Raw genomic sequence first — 21,203 nt, forward strand, 5'->3', positions numbered from 1 at the left:
ACCTGGCTGCCATCAACAATTCTTAGCACGTTCAAATGAAGATTAAACAAGGTGGCAGGCACTCTGGAAAGAGAGGCACGAAGATCTCTGAGTCTGAGGTCAGCCTGGTCTCCATAGTGAGTTCCAGGACAGCCAGGGCTACACAGAGACCCTGCCTAAAGAGAGAAAGGGAGACAGGGGAGCTGGGGCGCTTCAAGAGGCAGAGAGCAGATCTGTGAATGAATCAAATGATTAGAGTTCAAATGTTTTAAAATTTAAATTGAAAAGTCAACAGGCAGGCTTAACAGTAGAAAATACCTTTTACTTAACATATGATACATTTGTTTGTGCAGAAAGCTCATATATAGCTGAACTCAAAATGAAATACCAGATGAACATGTTAGATAAGAAAAGACGCCTGGCAGTGGTGGTGCACACCTTTAATCCCAGCAGAGGCAGTCGGATCTCTGTGAGTTTTAGGCCAGCCTGGTCTACAAAGAGAGTTCCAGGACAGCCAGGACTACACAGAGAAACTGTCTTGAAATACCAAAAAAGAAAAGGCAGTTTAACAATATATCAATGGTATTACTTCACTCCAAATTAGAAAGGCATACTTTTTTTTTAGCAATTTATGATTCTGCCTAGATTAGTCAAATTCACAGAGAAAGTAGAATATTGGTTATCAAAGCTTGGGGGAAGGGGAACAGGGAGTGTCTGTCTACTGAATAGAGTTCCAGTTTGGGATGATGGGAAAATTCTGGAGACGGATAATGGTCACGACAACAATGTGAATGGACTTAGTGCCACAATAAAAGGCAGGCCATGGGGGTGGGGGGAGACCTATGAATAAATCTAGTCAAAGACAGGAATTTCTTTATGAAGCAAATTAGTAAAAATGTATTCAAAGGCATTAAAGATTTAAAATACAATTTAAAAATGTGGGTGCTGGGGAGCTGGCTTAGCAAGTAAAGTACTGACTGCACAGGCAGGAGGGAGGACCCAGGTAAAAATGTGGGTGCAGCAGTGCCCACTGAGTCCTAGGATCCCTAGGATTTGCTAGACAGCCAGTATAGCCAGCCAATCAGTAAGCTCCAGGTTCAGTGAAGGATCCTGACTCAAAAATAAGGTGGGGAAGAGATCCAAGATGCCCAAAGTTGGCCTCTGGTTTCCACATACATGTGCATATGCATCAGCACACATGCCATCACATACATACTCGTAAACCACACAAATACAGAGGAAGGAAGGGGGTGGGGACAGACACACTAGGCCACAGAACAGAACTGAAAGTTCAATAACGGATGCATGTGCTGAAGACCACGAAGGCAAGGTCAGGGCAGAGAAGTGGGAGGAGGAACAGCAGCCAGGGTGCTGAGAGGCTAAGGACCAGCTCAGAGATCCCTGTGAGAGAGAACGCTTTCCTCCCCAAGGCACTACAGGACCAGAGGCTGGAAGGCAGCCACCAGAAGAGGACTGCAAGGGGACACCAAGCCAAGCTGGAGAGTGAGGAGTTATCTGTTAACTCTCCATCTTTCCCACACATGGGACAGCAGGTAAATTCATCTACATCAAAACCAACCCTTTGCTTCATATTCTAACATGCTAGAGGGAATGAAAGGCCTCATACTTGTTATGTACAATGTTACAGACGAAAGTTTGGTATTTAGAATATGTTAGGAACTCTTACCCATCAATAAAAAGGTAACCAACAGCCAATAGAAAAGTGGACCATTGTCAAGGGGCACCACAACGAACAACAAACCCAACTGCTACAGGAAGAGATGCTTAATCTCCTCAGTCACCAAATACAATAAAACTATCATTAGCTACCACTTTACAGCTAGCAAAAGTTCTATGCTATTAAGTGCCAGAGGGACAGGGAGCTGCAGCAGTAACTCAGACCTTACTGGTAGGTGTTTACAACAAACAACACAGTCACTGTTCTATTGCTGTGAAAAGACCCCATGACCAAGGCAACACCCCCTCCTCTCCCCTCAAAGACAGGGTTTCTCTAGGTAGCCCTGGCTGGCCTCAAACTCAGAGATACAACTGCCTCTGCCCCTGCTGGCACTAAAGGGGTGCACCACCATCACCCACCATCCAAGGCAATTCTTACAAACAAAAGCACTGCACTGGGGGCTTGCTTATAGTTTCAGAGTCTTAGTTCATTATCATGGCTGCATCTATGGTGCTAGAGTAGCTGAGCGCTACCCTGACGCCAAGAAGCTAGGCAGGCAGGAAGAGAGACACTGGGCCTGGGGGCATTTGAAACTCAAAGCCCACCCCCAGTGACACACCTCTTCCAGTAAGGCAACACCTCCTAATCCTTCCAAGCAGTCCACCAACTGGAGGCCAAGCAGCAAACACAGGACCTTCTCACTTCCACCACCACACAAGCCGCTCAAGCTGCTGCTATTAGGTAGCTTGTCACTATTAGCGACTTGTCAGAGTATGTTCAAGGTACTGGGGGCACAACAGTGCAAAAACACTGTCTTGCCTCTGTTGAGCCAGGCAATGTGTGCCCCAAGCCCCATCATATACAAGCGTGCACATGTACATACATGCACACACAGCACATGCACTAGCACATATAGGCACGCGCGCGCGCGCGCGCGCGCGTGCGCGCGCGCGCACACACACACACACACACACACACACACACACAAAATGTAATTTAACAAAAAGAAACAAGCATGGAGAAACAGCTTAGTGGTTAAGAGTACTCCTTGTTCTTTAACCAGCTCCAGAGACTCCTGTTCGATGAGATCCAATGTTTTTCTGGCCTCTGTGGGCACATGCACACATACCCATGTACAAATATTAAAAACACAAGAAGAAAATGAAACCATGGGGTTTTTGATTGATTACAGTTATTTTTGTTTTCAAGATTTTAAAAAAAGATTTATTTATTAACTTATTGTGTATACAGTGCTCTGTCTGCCTGCTTGCCTGCACACATCTTATTATTGATGGTTGTGAGCACCATGTGGTTGCTGGGAATTGAACTCAGGACCTCTGGAAGAGCACTCAATGCTCTTAACCTCTAAGTCATTTCTCCAGCCTAGTTTTCAAGATTTTCATTATTTTTAATCCTGTGTATGTGTGTGTGTGTGCATGCACACCCAATGTCCAGAGGACGTATCAGATCCTCTGGAGTTGGAGTTTTAGGCGGTTGTGAGCACCTGACATGGGTGCTGGGAATCAGACTCGGGTCCTCAGGAAGAGCAGCAAGAGTTCTTAAGTGCCAAGCAATCATCTCTCCAGCGGTTCCTTTGTTTGTTTGTTTTTGAGATAGATTCTCATTATGCAACCCTGGCTGTCCTGGAACTTACTATGTCCACTGCGGTGGCTTTTGTCTACCAAGTGCTGGAACCACAGGGTTTATTTACAGCTTTTAAAGCACTGCTAAAGTAACACTACAGTGACCAAGGCTGGTCTCCAGTCTCGGACCGGGGAGGTGGCTCGGCAGGAGGAAGTGCTTGCCATGTGTGCCTGACGTCCTGAGTTTGATTCCGGGAACCCATGGTTGCTGGGGAATGGCCTGTATGTGCTCTGATTGGTCAGTGGCCAGGCAGGAAGTATAGGCAGGACTAACAGAGAGGAGAACTGAGAGAACAGGAAGGAGGAGGGAGACACTGCCAGCCGCTGCCACGACAAGCAGCATGTGAAGATGCCGGTAAGCCACAAGCCATGTGGCAAGGTATAGATTTATAGAAATGGATTAATTTAAGATATAAGAACTAGATAGCTAGAAGCCTGAGCCATTAGGCCAAACAATTTTTTTTTTTTTTTTTTTCCAAGACAGGGTTTCTCTGTGTAGCTTGGCGCCTTTCCTGGAACTCGCTTTGGAGACCAGGCTGGCCTTGAACTCACAGAAATCCACCTGGCTCTGCCTCCCGAGTGCTGGGATTAAAGGCGTGCGCCACCACCGCCTGGCTAAAGATTTATTTATTTATTTATTTTGTATACAGTATATATGACTGCAGGCCAGAAGAGGGCACCAGATCTCATTACTGATGGTTGTGAGCCCCCATGTGGTTGCTGGGAATTGAACTCAGGACCTCTGGAAGAGCAGTCAGTGCTCTTAACCTCTGAGCCATCTCTCCAGCCCTCCAAACAGTTTAAGCAATATAAGTCTCTGTGTTTACTTGGTTGGGTCTGAGCGGCTGTGGGACTGGCGGGTGACAGAGATCTGTCCTGACTGTGGGCCAGGCAGGAAAAGTCTAGTTACACATGGTGGAGAGGACTGATTTCTGAAAGTTGTCCTCTGACCTCCAACATGTGCTGTGGCACAAGACCCAACATGCACATGTACGTGCATACAGAATTTTTAAAATGAAAAGAGAAACCTGCAGTCCTTTGAAGAGGACCTGAGATAAACAGGAAACAAATTACACTAACTTTGCAATTAGTAGAAATCAGGGTAATTTTGCTTCAGGAAGAAAGAATCTGAGACAAATGTTAACACATTACAATGCTTACATGCTGAGTATGTAGTGGAAGCTTCCTATTTCTACTTGAAGAATCAGAGGAAATAAAAACTGTAATAAAAATAAAATAAACAATAAAAAGGTCTTGCAAAAGGAGAAAATTTCAGGGGTTCTATTTTTGAAAATACTAACTTATTTCTGTGTATGCATCAGGGAGCTGCAGGAACCGGAAACTAGGAGGCTGGCTCTTCGAGGGGCTCTATTACATCACCCCTGCTTCTTGAGAAACAACCCTCTAAGGCAGCATTAGGGAAGCGGAAGAGATGGGGGCAGGGAAGACAGCAGGGGAGGGACGTGGACATGATAGAAGTACATTATGTACAAACATTTCGACCCAGGGAGGCCATGAACTCTAAATCCTCCTGCCTCAGCCTTTGGAACAGCTGGGATTAAAGGCCTATACCACCAGTCCAGGTTAGGAATTCCTCCAGGTACGTGCTTAAACATATATGTCTTTTCACAGGGTGACAAGTGTTCAAATCCGGCTAGCTCTTCCTAGGCACCTTCTGTCAGTTCAAATAGGGCGGGATTTCTCAGCTGTTTGCAAACTGATGTCTACTACATTCTTTCGGAACTTTGCCATCTTCTTATCTAAAGCTTTCTCATCTGGCCTCACCCCTTCAGAACACTGCAGAGTAACAATCAACATCATTTCCAAATACATAGCTTTTCAATTTCTGTCTTCTTAAATCTATAAAGAAGTCTGTAAGGACCTGTTTAGCATGAGAACCAATAACCTGTGGCACATGACATTGGCACATGACATTAGCACATAGCTGAATTATTAAACACTATACCTCAGTGTACTACACTTGACACAGAAATCGCTACCAAAAAACAAGGTGCAAAAGACACATATAATCATATAAAAGACTGCCATAGTGGTACACGCCTTTAATCCCAGAACTCTGGAAAGTTCAAGGCCAGCCTGGTCTTTAAAGGCTACATTAGGATTCTGCCTAAGAACAAAACAAAACAAAAAACAAAACCAACAAACTTAAAGAACTAAAAACACCCCCCCCCCCAAAACCAAACAAAACGACAGAGTAAATACTGTATATATATTATGTATGTGACTCGTGGGGGCCTGAGGCCTACCCCAATGGCCAACCCACCTACTTTTTGAGACAAGGTCTTTCAATGAACCCAGACTGAATTAGAGATCCACCAGTATCTGTTTTTCTCTCACCCTGACCACAGCCCTGGGATTATCTTTAGATGTGTGAGTGATTCGAACTCAGATCCTTGTGCCTGCAAGTGAGCCATCTCTCAGTCCTCCGTCCCCCATGTAAAATTTAAAATATACAGTAATACTACATCGTTGTGCATGGTCACATACACAGCTGGAAAACATGCTAGTACATGTGTGGCAAGGATCCAACACCGTGGGCCGGGGGTGCTGGTGCAGACCTTTAATCCCAGCATTTGGGGGGCAGAGGCAGGCGGTTCTCTAAGTTTGAGGCCAGCCTCGGCTACAGAGTGAGTTCCAAGACAGCCAGTTCCATAAAGAGAAACTTTGTCTCAAACACACACACACACACACACACACACACACACACACACACACACACCAAAAAAACCACAAAACAAAACGACCCACAAATACAAACAAACAAAAATCCAACACCAGCAGCAAAAGAGGGATAACCTCAGAGAGACTAGCCAATGAGATCAAGAAAGGGTGCAAGAGGCCAATGAGATCAAGAAAGGGTGCAAGCCTGGGGTGTGGCTCAGCAGCAGAGCACTGCACAGCATGCAGAAGGCCAGGCTCCATCTCCTGTACTACAAACCAAAACAGGGCACAAAGTACAACCTGCTGTGTGTACAGCACTGTCCTGTCCCATGCACTGGGGGAGACACACTGCCTCATCTCAGCCTGGGGGAACCTGTAAGAAGCTTTTGGTTGGTTTTAGAAATAGGGTTTCTCTGTGTAGCCTTGGCTGTCCTGGAACTCATGAAGATCCTCCTGCCTCTGCCTCCGAGTGCTGGGGTTAAAGTGCACCACCACACCGGTTCAGAAGCTTTGTTTCTGTAATGCTGGGGCTGGAACCTGGCGACTGAGTCCAAGGTAGAGCAAAAGATGACTTTTGGTGCCAATTATGACTTGTTTTATAATAAGATATAAATGGGTAAAACAGTTGACTTAGCAAATTCATTATTAAAATGATCCCCCCCCCTCTTTTTTTTTGTACCCAGAATTGGATTCTGAACCTCAAACTTTTCTAATTCTTGTAGAAACTATTTGAGTTTCCAGGTCACTGAGTAGCTCTCCCATGTGCATATGAGCTAGGTATGCTAAGAACCCCAGACAGTGTAGATGCTTGACCACAGCATCCAGCAGCTGTCTAAAATGCCGCCTGGCTTCCCTGGCCCGAGGCACACAAACAGCAGCAGCCTACATCGGAGAGGCTGGCCACATTCATTCACCAGTGAAAAATGTCCAACAACTGAAGGATGAAACACAGTCTGGATCCTTGGTCCCTTCACTGGAGTGTCTTTAAACTGTGTGCTTACTTAAAAATAAAGTGTCGGGGGAAATGAAGAAAAGCACAAGTTCTTGATGTTCTTAACCCAAGATATGTAAGCAAGACACAGAAAATACACTGATAGCATCGTGCTTTTACTGCTATTTGAGCTAAAAATGTCTGCACGTGCATTCATGACCAATCCCTGTCAAGCAGGGCAAATGACAGCTCCTCCACTGTGTTAGGAGAATGTTTGCCCTGGGTTTGTGTTAGGAGACATTTCACTCCAGCCGCCCCACTCTGCCACGACTGTACAAAGCGGTCCCAAACTCCATGTTCTACACACACACACACACACACACACACACACACACACACACACACACACCAAGTCAGCCACTTTCTCCTCTTCTAGGCTAACCCATCTAACAAGTCCTCCCAAACCCCACCTTCAACAGTCTACTGTTGGCTCCATTTCCCCACTGAGTTCAGACCCAAGGAACCGATGGCAGATCCGAAGCTCTGGACAGAACTAGGAGTGACTGATAATCAGGACATGACAAAATCGCTCCGCTCACCTTCACTTTCTACACCATTTACAAAGAAACAAACCATGCAGTGGTGGCGCACGCCTTTAATCCAGCACTTAGGAGGCAGAGCCAGGCAGATCTCTGAGTTTGAGGCTAGCTGGTCTACAGAGTGAGTTCCAGGACAGTCAAGGCTACAGAGAAACCCTGTTTCTAAAACCAAACCAACCAAAAACTGTAGTGGGTAGCTCTTGAAACACTGTCCCCTAGTGTGACAGCAAGTAACTGCCTCACCTGCCTATGACCTGCCCCTGGGGCGTGGTTGAGAGGGAACCCCTTAAGACTCAGGTGCTTACGTGCTAGGCCCTTCTGGATACCTCATGGTCCTGGAAGCTGGATGGCAGACCAAGCCAGAGTTCTCCGTTGGATGGTACCTCATCTCTCCTGGATCCTGTAACCAACCCCTAATGGCTGTAAGTTACCCCAGCAATAAGCCTCTCTTGATTACCAGATAAATTATGTGGAATTGCCTCATTAATTACAGTTACACAAAAACTACAAGGAAACAAGCAGTGTGTTATGATACAAATTTGTAATTGCAGCTCATGGGGTCAGACAGTCAAGGAGGGTAATCTCTCCACAATGAAGGCAGGCACAGGCCCATCAGGGGTCTCCTCTCTTTCCTCACGGCTGTTTGAAGTAAAGCAGGTACAGGTTCCTGTTAGGACTATTTCTTAGCTCCAAGCCCACCCACCCTTCTGGATCCCCCCGGTACCATCTGACAAAGAAAGGGTATCCTTCATAATTTTAACAACAGGGTAGGTGTAAAGCCATGGGCAGATACTGTTACTAAACACCCTCCCCTCATTGAAGGGAGGCTCAGCATGCCCAGGATAGTAAAGTTAGGGAACCCTGTGCGGGGAGAGCTATCCAGACTCCTCAGGCTGCTGCTTTCTCACTTCTATTCCGACAATGGGAGGCCCAGAGAGGGAGAGAAAGCAGGAAGAGGTGAGTATCCCTTCCGTAGCAGAGGGTCCCAGCGCTCTCACGACTGGCCAGCTCAGAAGGCAGAGTACCAACTGTATGGGAACAGGCCAGAGGGACTCTGAACTCACTAACCTAAAAGTAAGGCCAACATTCCCCTGTTCACAATGACGGAGACCTCTGCACCAGTGGCTCTCAACTGTGGGTCACAACCCCCTTGGGTGTCAAACGACCCTTTCACGGGAGTCACTATCAGAAATCACAGACATTTACGTTATGGTTCCTAACAGTAGCAGAACTATAGTTATGAAGTAGCAATGAAATAATTTTATGGGGGGGTTAACACAACACGAGGACTGAGGAACTGTATGAACTGTTGAAGCATTAGGAAGGCTGAGAACCACGGCTCTACACTGTCCCGTGCAGTAAGAGCAATGTGAACCCATCGGCAGCTAAGTGGACCTAGTGAGAGAGCTGGTGAGTGAGCCTAGTGAGGAGAGTGGAGAGTGGGCCTAGTGAGGAGAGTGGAGAGTGGGCCTAGTGAGGAGAGCCGGTGAGTGGGCCTAGTGAGGAGAGCCGGTGAGTGAGCCTAGTGAGGAGAGCCGGTGAGTGAGCCTAGTGAGGAGAGCCGGTGAGTGGGCCTAGTGAGGAGAGCCGGTGAGTGGGCCTAGTGAGGAGAGCCGGTGAGTGGGCCTAGTGAGGAGAGCTGGTGAGTGGGCCTAGTGAGGAGAGCCGGTGAGTGGGCCTAGTGAGGAGAGCCGGTGAGTGGGCCTAGTGAGGAGAGCCGGTGAGTGGGCCTAGTGAGGAGAGCTGGTGAGTGGGCCTAGTGAGGAGAGCTGGAGAGTGGGCCTAGTGAGGAGAGCCAGGGAGGAGGACACCTGACCTGGCGAGCCCTGAAGCTTGGCATTCAAACAGCACCTCCATAAGGAGGAGCCAGGGCTCCCTGAAGCCATGGGTCACACGAGGGACTGGGGAACAGCAAGTACAGGAGACACCCAGATCTACAGAGAATGACCCAGAAAAGAAGGATGGGAGCATGTAAAAGAGACACGGGAGACAGTGAGTGTGGCGGCGAGTGCTCCAGTCCTGGTTCTCAGGAGGCAGGAAGAGGATCCAGGCCAGCCTGGCTGGTCTACATAACAAGTTCCAGGCCAGCCAAGACCAGACACTGGAGCATCAGAAGGAAAAGTAGCAGTAACAATATTGGGGAAGAGTCCATGCTGACAAAAGCGGAAAGGCCAAGGGAGAAAGAAACATGAAAAACTCTTCCTTGCTGTAGATGGAACTGAGATCCCATCCCTACTTCATTTGGCCCGGTGTCATTACTAGACGGGTAACCCTAAAGTGAAATTCAGTCCTCAACGGCCCTGGACACACTTACCCACTCATGAGACTATGACTACTGCCTCCGACCCCGAAGTTCTGGACGATGGTATCTGAGACCATGAGTCACAATTTTGTGAAAATAAGAGCTAGAATGGTCTCAAAAACTTACCTTGCTCCTTTTTCAAACTTTTAAAATTTTGTAATGGAATTGGGACAAAATGAATTTCACAAGGGTGAAAAGAATGAAATGTCACAGATTTAAAAACTAGACAGTGGAATTAGAAGAATGGAAAAAGCTGAATTCTAGTCCTGGAACCAGGAAACAAAGAAAACTCAATTTAAGAGACACCCAACAAAACGCCTGCACTGGCAGTGTGAGGTGCTACTCCAACCGGAGCAACCAAAGAAAGGGGGAGACGGACAGAACTTCCTGAGACAGCTAGAGTCTAAGCTGTTTCTCCAAAATTCTCTCTACCTAAGTGGAGAACAGTTCACCCACTAAAGAACACAAGGGGAGCTCAAAGCATCACTGACAGGAATAAAGTGTGTGACTACAGTCAAGACAGGGACTAGGTCACATGGAAGATCAGAAGGAAAAGGGAAGGAGGGAAGGAAAGAGGGAGGGAGAATAAAACACCAAAGGAGAGCCGGGTGGTGTGGTGGCGCACAACTTTAATCCCAGCACTCAGGAGGCAGAGGCAGGTGGATCTCTGTGAGTTCGAGGCCAGCCTGGTCTACAGAGTGAGTTCCAGGACAGCCAGGGCTACACAGAGAAATGTCTCAAAAAAATAAAAACAAGCAAACAAATAAAAAACCACCAAAGGAGAAAACTGAAGAATAGTCCAGGAACTCCGACAGTGGAGACAGAGAAAACAACCAATGGGATAATTCATGAAACCTTTCCAGGAGAGAGAACACAAACTGTCAGACAGAAAGTGCCCTCGGAGCTGGAGAGACGGCTCATTGGTTGAGTGCAGCCTGCTCTTCTAGAGGACTCGAGTGAGTCCAGTTTCCAGCACTTCAGGCAGCTCACCACCTCCTTTAACTCAAGCTCCAGGGAATCTGCCGCCCTCTTCTGGTCTCCACCAGCACCTACACCCACACATCAATAAAAAATCTTAGGGAGGGAGGGAGGGAGGGAGGGAGGGAGAAAGAAAAGGCAACCACTGAGCACTCAACCCCGGGGGATACCAGTTTCCAGGAAAGATAGGGAATTAAGTAAAGGTTTCCACAGAGATCAAGAATCCTAGCTAGGCATGGTGGTACATGCCTACAGTCCCTGTACCCAGGAGGCTGAGACAGGAGCATCCTAAGTTGGGGCCAGTCTGCAATACATACCAAGACCTTGTCTTAACAAAACAAAGGCAATAAAACAAACAAACAAACAAACAAACGTAAATCTGACGTTTTCAATATGACCACTAATGTACCCTGATGCCAAGACTCCATATTAAAGCTCTCCACCCAGAAAAGTCACCATTCAAATATGAGGGTAGTTAGCAGACACGGACATCTGAGAATATTTCCTACAGGCCTTGACACTTTCTTCCGAACTACAGAAACCCAAAGAGTAACCGAGTTGAGTAATGGTGCAGGAGGTAGAGACGCTTAGATCCCATCTGAAGGAGCAGCAATCCAAGTCACCAGGAAGACAGTGACATGGCAGGTAACAGTCAGTGAGGTGGCTATTCCACTGGAGGCCAGAGGCAGACACAGTTGAACTCAGGGTTGGAGGCTGGAGCTCAGTGGTAGAGCATTTGTCCAGAACATATGAGGCCCTACCCTCAGTCCCCAGCACCAGCAAACAAGCAAGAAGACAGAAACCAAAGTCTGGCTTCAAGTGATGATGGTCATCACCCAGATCCAGAGGCCATGCTATTATTACAGTTTACTGAAGTGTAGCATACAGAACGGACACAAATCAGAAATGCGGCTTCATTTTCACTGGTGAACATGTCTGAAATAACAAGTGGTCTAGACTCAGTAACAGACACTACCCATACTAGCTCAGCTTACCACGATGAGCACCCTAGCCCAGGCTGGCTTCTTTCCATGAACGCACGTGCATACATACATGAATATGTATCATCCCTGGCACTACTTTCACAGTCAAAGACACAAGGCGCTTGGAGTAGCTTACAAGATTGAAAGGAGAGCACCCAGCTCAGCTCAATCCAAACCAGTCATGTTCTGCCCTTTTGGTTTCACTGTTCACACTGCACACGGGGGACCTTCCAGTCTAGATTAAGTGCCATGATTTCCTTTGAAAAAAATCACTTGTGGGGCCGGGTGGTGGTGGTGGTGGTGGTGGTGGTGGTGGTGGTGGCGCACACCTTTAATACCAGCACCCTGGAGGCAGGTGGATCTGTGAGTTCAAGGCCAGCATAGTCTACACAGCTAGTTCCAGGACAGGTTCCAGAGCTACAAAGAAACCCTGTCTTGAAAAAAAGAAAAAAGGAAGGAAGGAAGGAAGGAAGGAAGGAAGGAAGGAAGGAAGGAAGGAAGGAAGGAAGGAAGGAGGAAAAAACAGGAGAAAAAGCACCTGTGCTCTCTCTGCATTGGTGACTGTAAAGCAGCCCCCGTGAGCAAAGATGAAGTATTGCCAGTGTTCCAAACACATGTACAAAACAGCTCAGGCGTGAGTTATGGTGCTGCTGGCTATGCTGGTGAATGAGGACCATCTATTCATTATGATCTCTATAATATGTAATTTTAATTACTTGTATTTCAACAAGAATTGACTCAATAAAGTTACAGAATAATTCTGATGAAAAGGTTCTAACCAGAGGCTTCTAGGAACCTAATGTTCTATTTATTTCGTCTAGGAGCAGAGGTCTGTTTATGTTAACTTCATATATACAAGATAACCACAAATAAAAAGAAGCAACCAGGCAAAGGGCTGCAAGGGGGTGGGGGTGGGGGTGTTACATAAGGACCCTCGCAGCCCTGGGACGGTCTGCACTTCACTGCAGCAGTGCATGTGTGAACATAAGGACCCTCGCAGCCCTGGGACGGTCCGCACTTCACTGCAGCAGTGCATGTGTCCACATAAGGACCCTCGCAGCCATGGAACGGTCTGCACTTCACTGCAGCAGTGCATGTGTGAACATAAGGACCCTCGCAGCCATGGGACAGTCTGCACTTCACTGCAGCAGTGCATGTGTGAACATAAGGACCCTCGCAGCCATGGGACAGTCTGCACTTCACTGCAGCAGAGCATGTGTCCACATAGGGACCCTCACAGCCATGGGACGGTCTGCACTTCACTGCAGCAGTGCATGTGTCCACATAGGGACCCTCACAGCCATGGGACGGTCTGCACTTCACTGCAGCAGAGCATGTGTCCACATAGGGACCCTCGAAGCCCGCAGCCATGGGACGGTCTGCACTTCACTGCAGCAGTGCATGCGTGAACATAAGGACCCTCGCAGCCCGCAGCCCTGGGACGGTCTGCACTTCACTGCAGCAGTGCATGCGTCACAGCTTTTCTTTTGTTTTGGTCTTGGTTTTAGGGACAGGGTTTCTCCATGTAACAGGCTGACTGTCCTAGAACTCACTCTGTAGACCAGACTGGCCTCAAACTGTGACTCCTGGGATTAAAGGTGTGAGTCTGATACACACCCAGCTGTATCAGTTTTAATATTGTACTACTGCTCAGTTACTAGGAGATTCTTATGCACTATTTTCATAACTACATATAATCAACTAACTCAAAATAAAGATTTAAAAAGTGACTATACAGTATGTGTGTACATATAATACGTATTTTCTCTTTAACCTGAATACAGAATGAAGCCCAGAGAATGTGGCACAGGGCTAGTTTCTTATCTGGACTTGGCTGGTCTCCCCTGTTCACTGATGAAGTCCCCATGCTCCCTCTAGGAGACAGAGGACTCTGTTTGCCCCAAGGAAGTGTCCTGCTTTGACCTGGGAGCTGGAAGTGGGCCACAGTGAACAGCCACCTTCTGACTACAGCCTAAAAATTCAACCAATGACAGTCCAGCCAAAGTCCAGTCCAACCAAATCCTCCTCCCTTACTTAGTGTGGGGCCTGAACTTCCAAGGTCCTTGTAAAAGCACTTCAAAGAGTCAGGAGCTCCCAGGGAGGCTGAGGGCAAACTGCTCTGCCTCCTTCTCCCAGGAGTGGCATCAACAGAGTAACTGTCCCTTTTCTCTCTGGGGGTGGGGGTGGGGGTGGGGGTGGGGCTATCTGCTCCAAGTTTCCCATCTGAGCCATGGTGGCCTAGCTTGGAGGAGAGGTACTGTAAAGCTGCAGAGAGCAAGAAGTTGTTGGAGACAAAGTGTTTAAGTTCATGACTGCAAAGATGCTCACGAGAGGGGCCTATCTATTAATGGAGACACTTAGATCCATGGATGTTTGTTTTAGCCCTTGGCCCCTTTCAACAACTTCTTCTTCTTTTTTAAAGACCAAGTCTGGCCTGGAACTCACTATGTAGATCTGGAATTCACTATGTAGACCAGGCTGTCTTCCAACTCAAAGAGGTCCACTGCCATACCCAGCTTATTCTTTTTTAAGTACATACCCTCTAGACATTCTTTCCAATGCAAGACACATTTCTCACATATAAACATAAATGCTACATTCAAAAGGCTGGCTAGTCATATATTTTTCACAACGAAAAGATAAAATTCTTCAAGTCTATGAGGGCATTTTTATTACACCTTGGAAGGCAAGGCCTTTCTAAACAACTGAAACCACCAATGAGAGCAAAGCGGATGAGAAGGAGGCATTCAGATGCCTCCTTGGTAATAAGAGATGGATTCCTACAGTCCTCTGGGATTTGCTTTTGTTCGTTCGTAAAAAGATCAAGCAAAGCTCATGAAAATCTCAACAGCCAGCCAGGCATGAACAGTAAAGTGGACCAGCACTACAGATCCTGTGCATCTCAACTGACCTGTGCTGGATTAAGACACTCTGCCTACCTGCCCCCAAAGGGTCCCCCCCACCCAGGCAAATATCTTTGTCACCTCCCACAGGTTAAAGCCACACTGTAGGCTTGCCCCATAAGCCAACAAACAGCAACTTTTTAGCTTTCTCGTGGTTACAAATCTGCCATATTGTACTACTTGATGGCAAGGTCCTTTGCTAGACTGCTCCCCTCGGTATGCCCATTTGTAAGGTCCAGCTCTTCTGAAGACTGGAAAGTTCAGGGAGCCCTTCCTGAGCATGTTTTAGAGTTCTCTTTGGGAATGCAAATCTGTGCAGTGGGCCAGGTGTCTGTCCAGAAGAAGGGAGTACCAGTTCTATACTGTATCTTCTGCCCTACCATGCCGACTCGTGTCTTTTGCTGCCGAGGGAGCAAGGGAACTAGCGGGAAGGTGAAAGGCAAACTGGAAGGCCAGCCTGGCACTGGGAATCTCCTGCAAATGTCTTTTTAATCTGGGAAGTTCTACTAAATCTGCGGGGGTCCTGAGGCCTTCAGTTTTGTTCTGCTACTCCGCCACCAGTTCTTCGGTCTACTACGTTTCTCTTTTTCAGTGTGTGGCAGCTCACGCCTGTGGTCCCAGCCTCAGAGGCAGCTAAGGTGGGTTTCTGTGAGTTCCAGGCCAGCCAAGGCTATAGAGAGAAGCCCCTCACAGCTGTCCAGAGTCCTCCAAGGCCTGTACTCTAATTAAATTCGTTATCAGCTCCCTGATCCCTTCCGATACTTCTCAAGTCTGGACAGCAGCATCACGAACTCCTCCCAGTCTTCTGCTCCAGATTCCTTTCTTGAGCCAGACGGAAGTGAGTCTGTGTTTCCTTCTATCTAATTCAGTTTCAGTGATCTTTTGACACTGGGCATTTTGAGTTGAAATACCATCACAGCTGGATAAAGCGAACTCATCAGCCTCTTCTGAGAATCCACCTTAGAAAACACTGAGGTGGGAAAAGCACAGGGGAGCAGGCACAGAATGCTGAAGAAACCCGCTGGAAATTTACCCCTTGAAATGTGCCTTCCTCGTGACTTAGAAACTTACAGAAAACTCCAATCATCTAGCAGTTCAACAGGGAACCGGTTCCAGGACAACACCTGCCCAAACCCCACTATGTACAAGTCTGACGTATCAAATGCAGTGTTTGCATATCCTGATGCCATAGATCACCTAGAACACCTACTAGAACACACGGTAACTGACGCAGACAGTTGTTATACTGTTATCATATAGCTCAATCCTTGCACTAAAAGGGAAGAGGGGCATATATGCTCAGCACATGTACATCTTTTTTTTTTTTAATGTTAGTATATTTTAGTATTTTAATCAGTTGGGAGAACAGCGGGCCAACTGTATAAGCATGTGTGTAAGATCAGCCAGGGCTGTGGGTGGGCAAGAGAGTGCTGAGAATGTGTGAGACCTCTGGGTTAAAGAGAAAGGCAAGAAAGGGCAACCGTGGCAGGGAGACAGATTATCCAATTATCCAATATTCGTGCATGAAGGCATCACAATGAATCACATTATTTTAAATGTGTCTTAAAAAAAGAAAGGGAAGAAAGGAGCCAGGCTTTGTGGCTGCAACCCCAGCACTTGAGAAGTAGAGGCAGAAGCGTCAGGTCATCCTTGGTACACGATGAGTCAGAGGCCAGCCCAAGCCCTCTGACAGCACCAAACAACAGAGAGGAAGGAAGAGCAAGCCCAGGCCCCATGACAGGAGTACAAGCTACACCACACAAGAGAGGAGCGGTGTACAGTCACCTCGCCATCCACCAAGAGCGGCTGCAGCTCCACCTGCTTTTCATGGGAAGCAAGTCTAGCTTGTGCACTGTCTGAACAGACAGACCTGGAAACTATGTCTTGATGGCTTGTGCGGCACAAGAGCCTGGAGCAGTGCTGAGGGCATGGGAGAGGCGCCTCCCTAGCGCTGGGACAAAAGGCGTGCACCAACACCACTGTTTTCTTAAGAAGTTGTCTCTAGTCTACCCCATGCCTACCCTGAAAGGCATGGCACTTCCTCCACCTCTTCTCTTGGCAGCTGCCTCAATTTTCACCTAACCTGTACTGTTTTGTGTTAAATTAGAATGGTTCTCAAGCTTAAAAACAAAAACGAAACAAAACAACAACAAAACAACAGGGCTGGAGAAGACTCAACAATTAACAGCACCCAGCATGGTGGCTTACGACTATGTGCAATACTAGTTCCGGGGACCTGATGCCCTCTTCCGGCCTTTGCTGTACAGAACACACATGCACAAATGCCCATACAGATTATATATAAAATGTTTTTGGAGACAGGGTTTCCCCTGGCTGTCCTGGAACTACCTTTGTAGCCCAGGCTGGCCTTCAACTCACAGAGATCCACCTGCCTCTGCCTCCTGAGTGCTGCAATTAGAGGCATAAGCTGATCTCTGAGTTTGAGGCCAGCCTGGTCTACAGAGCAAGTTCCAGGAGATCCAGGGCTACACAGAGAAATCCTGTCTAAAATTGTGTGTGTGTGTGTGGGGGGGCCTGGGTGAGTGAGGCAGTATGCTTGTCTAGTGTGCACAAAGTCATGGGTTTGATCCCCATTACCACATAAACTGGGTTTGGGGGTACAAACCTATACAAACTTAAACTTGCTTTGAAAGAATTTCTGCATTATTTAGTGAGAAATTGGTACCATCTAAATCAGAGGCCAAATGATTTAACCAGTCACTAATTCCGAATCGTCTGAAAACAGGACAATGCTAACTGACGCAGAACCATCAGCACTAGGAGAATCACAATAATGTAATCAATTCTCTCAGCTGGGGGAGAATGCAAAGCCTCCAAAAGTGACAGAGCACTTAGGCGATGCCCACTGAAATGAGCTTGTCACTGTGGTTCTCAATAGGAACTGCCCAACTGCGGGAGGGACTCAGTGCCTGGGGGCTTTCCTAGCACCCACTGAGCACAGTGCCCAAGTGGCTGTCTTGCATAGGAATGCATAGGAAATGGAATGAAGAATTGTCTAGCATCCCACTGGCGACTAAACCTCCCAAAAGACATTTAGCAGCGCGTGCTGCTATTACAGAGGTCCCAGTTTCAGCTCCCAGCACCCACATGGTAATTTACAACCACTCCTAACTCCAGCTCTGAGGGGATCTGATGCCTTCTTCCCAGGACAGCAGGCATGCATGCATGCATATGGTACCCATATATACGTACAGGCAAAACATTCATCCATATAAAAGAAAATCAATCTGGAGTAGGAAAAGATGACTAAAAACATACACAACAAACTTAAAACTTCAACAATTATCTAAGCACAGGGGCCGGAGATGGCTTAGCTGTTGAGAGCGCTTCTGCTCTTGCAGAGGAGCAGTGTTCGGCTCCTGCCACTCCTACCAGACAGCTAACAACCAGGTCACAGCTGCCTGTAACTCCAGTTTGTGGGGGAGGGGATTCCCATACCCTCTGGCATCCTTGGACATCTGCACACAGGTGGAGCACATAAGCTCACAGGTACATATACATACACATAAAAAAACAACTTTAAACAAATTATCTAAATATAACACCTATTTCTATTTTTTATATAAACACAAAACATTTTTCCAGTTTTGGCGAACATTTGTTTTCAGATATTCCACTGTGATGGTTAATTTCACGTGTAAGCTTGAACGGATTAGGGCAGACCCAAAAAGCTGAGTAAGTGTTTTTCTCATGTGACAATGAAGATGGGTGTCTCTCTCTGTACACATGCATGGGTATGTTTGCCTGTGTATGCACACAAGTGGAAGCCAGAGATCAATGCTACTCATCCTCAATTACTCACCACCTCATTCATTCGTTCCTTCCTTCATTCATTCATTCATTTTGATTTTTCAAGACAGGGTTTCTCAGTGTTACATCTCTAGCTGTCCTGGAACTCACTTTGTAGACCAGGCTGGCCTTGAACTCACCAACATCTGCCTGCCTCTGCCTCTGGAGTGCTGGGATTAAAGGTGTGTACCACCACTGCCTAGCTCACCTCATTTGTTTGTTTTGGAGACAGTCTCTCTTGCTGTGGGATGTTCTGTATGCTCTGAATGTGTTGCTCTGATTGGTTAATAAAGTGCTGATTGGCCAGTAGCCAGGCAGGAAGTATAGGCGGGACAAAGGAGAGGAGAAGGCGGGGAAGTGGAAGGCTGAGTCAGGGGACGCTGTCAGCCCCTCCCCAGGAGGAGCAGGATGTAAAGTACTCGTAAGCCACGAGCCACGTGGCAAGGTATAGATTTATAGAAATGGGTTAATTTAAGATATAAGAACAGATATCAAGAAGCCTGAGCCACGGCCATACAGTTTATAAGTCATATAAGCGTCTGAGTGATTGTTTTATAAGTGGGCTGTGGGACTGCGGGGGCTTGGCGGGACCTGGAGAGAAGCACTCCAGCTACACTCTATATATATATAGCCCTACCATAGAACTCACTGTGTAGAGCAGGCTGACCTCAAACTCACAGAGATCTCCCCTTCTCTTCCCTCCCATGTGTTGGAATTAAAGGTATACTCCACCTATTTTTTGAGATGGAGTCTCTCACTGGACCTGGAGTCCATACTGATATGGCTAGGCTAGCAAGGCCCCAGGATATGCCTGGCTACTGACCCCGATAACCCTAAGCTAAGGTCACAGGTGTGCACTGCTGCATCTGGGTTATGTGAGTACTGGAGAACTAACGCAGGGCCTCATGCTTACACGGCAATCACTTCATCCCCTCAGCCATTTCCTGAGGAGTGCTCCACCACTGAGCCACACTCCGAGTCGGTAAAAGGACTTACTATTTACAGATGTTTCATTTTTCTACAAAGTTCCCAGTCTGGTATCTTTGTGAATCTTAGGCTCTTTGACTTTTTCACTTTTTATTTTTAAGAGGTAGGGTCTGACTATGGAGCCCAGCTAGCCTAGCCCAAGTTTCCAAGACACTTCAGCCTCAGGAGCTCATTTCCATACTCTGTAAAACAGAATGACTTTTCAATCTCTTTTAAATCCAAAGTAATGTATCTTAACTAGATGGAGATTCTTATCTACCTCACTGTAATGTCTAAGGTAGTAAAAACATTACGTTAATAAGGTTAACTATTTCAGACAATCAACAGGTATTAAATATGCTGTAAAAATAAGTGAGGCCCTGGCCTCAAGCTAGGTTAAGGACTGCTAACTTAGTTTAGTGGACATCAACAGAACTTAAAAAGTCTTTAATAGAGACAGTTTTCCTGCTTTGTGTTGGTTAATATCTGTACACGTGGCACTTTATTTACTTCTTTAGAGACAGAGCCTCACTATGTAGCTCTGGCTAGGTTGGAACTTATCACAGGGACCCTTGAACTCAGAGAGATCTGCCTGCCTCTGCTGGGATTCAAGGAACATACTACCATGCCTGGTCTGAACCAGAACTTCTTTAAAATGGAATAGAGTTGAAAATATTAAGACCATATGTAAATATGGTTATTATTTTATAATTTTTTTATTTATTTATTAATTATATATACAGTGTTCTGTCTGCACACACCCCTGCAGGCCAGAAGAGGGCACCAGATCTCACTACAGATGGTTGTGAGCCACCATGTGGTTGCTGTGAATTGAACTCAGGACCTTTGGAAGAACAAGCAGTGCTCTTAACCTCTGAGCCATCTCTCCAGCCCCTATTTTATAATTTTTATTTCTATTATGTGTTTATTTTATAGGTACCATAAAATGTATTTTATGCTATAGATCAAGGTCAAGTAATTCTGCAAACTAAAACTGAAGTGTCATCCAACTCGAAATGCTTTCTCCAGGGAACAGACCACACAGTTCAACAAGCCCCTCTAAGTTCCCTCCACTTCTGCCTCCAGCACAAGGGTCTCGCACGTGCCTCTGCGATTCATTTCCCACCCTCAGACCCGCCCTCTCCTATCTTACTCTTCCCACCTCCTACACAAAGCCTTCTGCAAGTCGTTCCCTCATCAGCTGCTTTCTCGCCTTCTCTGTCTTACTTAAAACAAACCACCGGTGGCGCACACCTTCAATCCCAGCACGCGGGAGGCAGAGGCAGGCCGATCTCTGAGTTTGGTGCCTGTCTGGTCTACAGAGTGAGTTCCAGGACACCAAGGGCTGTTACACAGAGAAACCCTGTCTTGAAAAAACAAAAACACAACCTCTCAAACATGGCGCTGGCTTTCTTAGGCATCCTAACGGAAACTGAGCATGGTGTAATCCCAGTTCTTGGGGGAATGGGGTGGCAGAAGGGTCAAGAGTTCCAGGCCAGCCTTGGCCACATGAAAGCCTGTCTCAAAAATCAGACCAAACAACAAACCCCAGAACTGGCAAAGTGGCCGGGCAGGTAAAGGGACTTATTAGTCCTGAAGACCTGAATTCGATCTCCAGATCCACATGACAGAAACAAATAAAGAAATACCAAAAAACCCCAAAAAATTCAAAGTTGGGGTCTGGTGAGACAGCTCAGCAAGTAAAGGAGCCTGTCAGCCTGAGTCAGTGTCTGGGACCCTGCGGTGGGA

General features: G+C 46.9%; 1 protein-coding gene across 1 annotated transcript in view; it reads right to left on the minus strand.

Annotated features, from left to right (window-relative positions):
• LOC143272396 (uncharacterized) overlaps positions 1-21,203 on the minus strand; it is a 44,753-nt gene that overhangs the window by 704 nt on the left and 22,846 nt on the right. The window lies entirely within an intron of this gene.

The sequence above is a fragment of the Peromyscus maniculatus genome, chromosome 3 (genome assembly GCF_049852395.1).
Source record: "Peromyscus maniculatus bairdii isolate BWxNUB_F1_BW_parent chromosome 3, HU_Pman_BW_mat_3.1, whole genome shotgun sequence".
Lineage (NCBI taxonomy): Eukaryota > Metazoa > Chordata > Mammalia > Rodentia > Cricetidae > Peromyscus > Peromyscus maniculatus.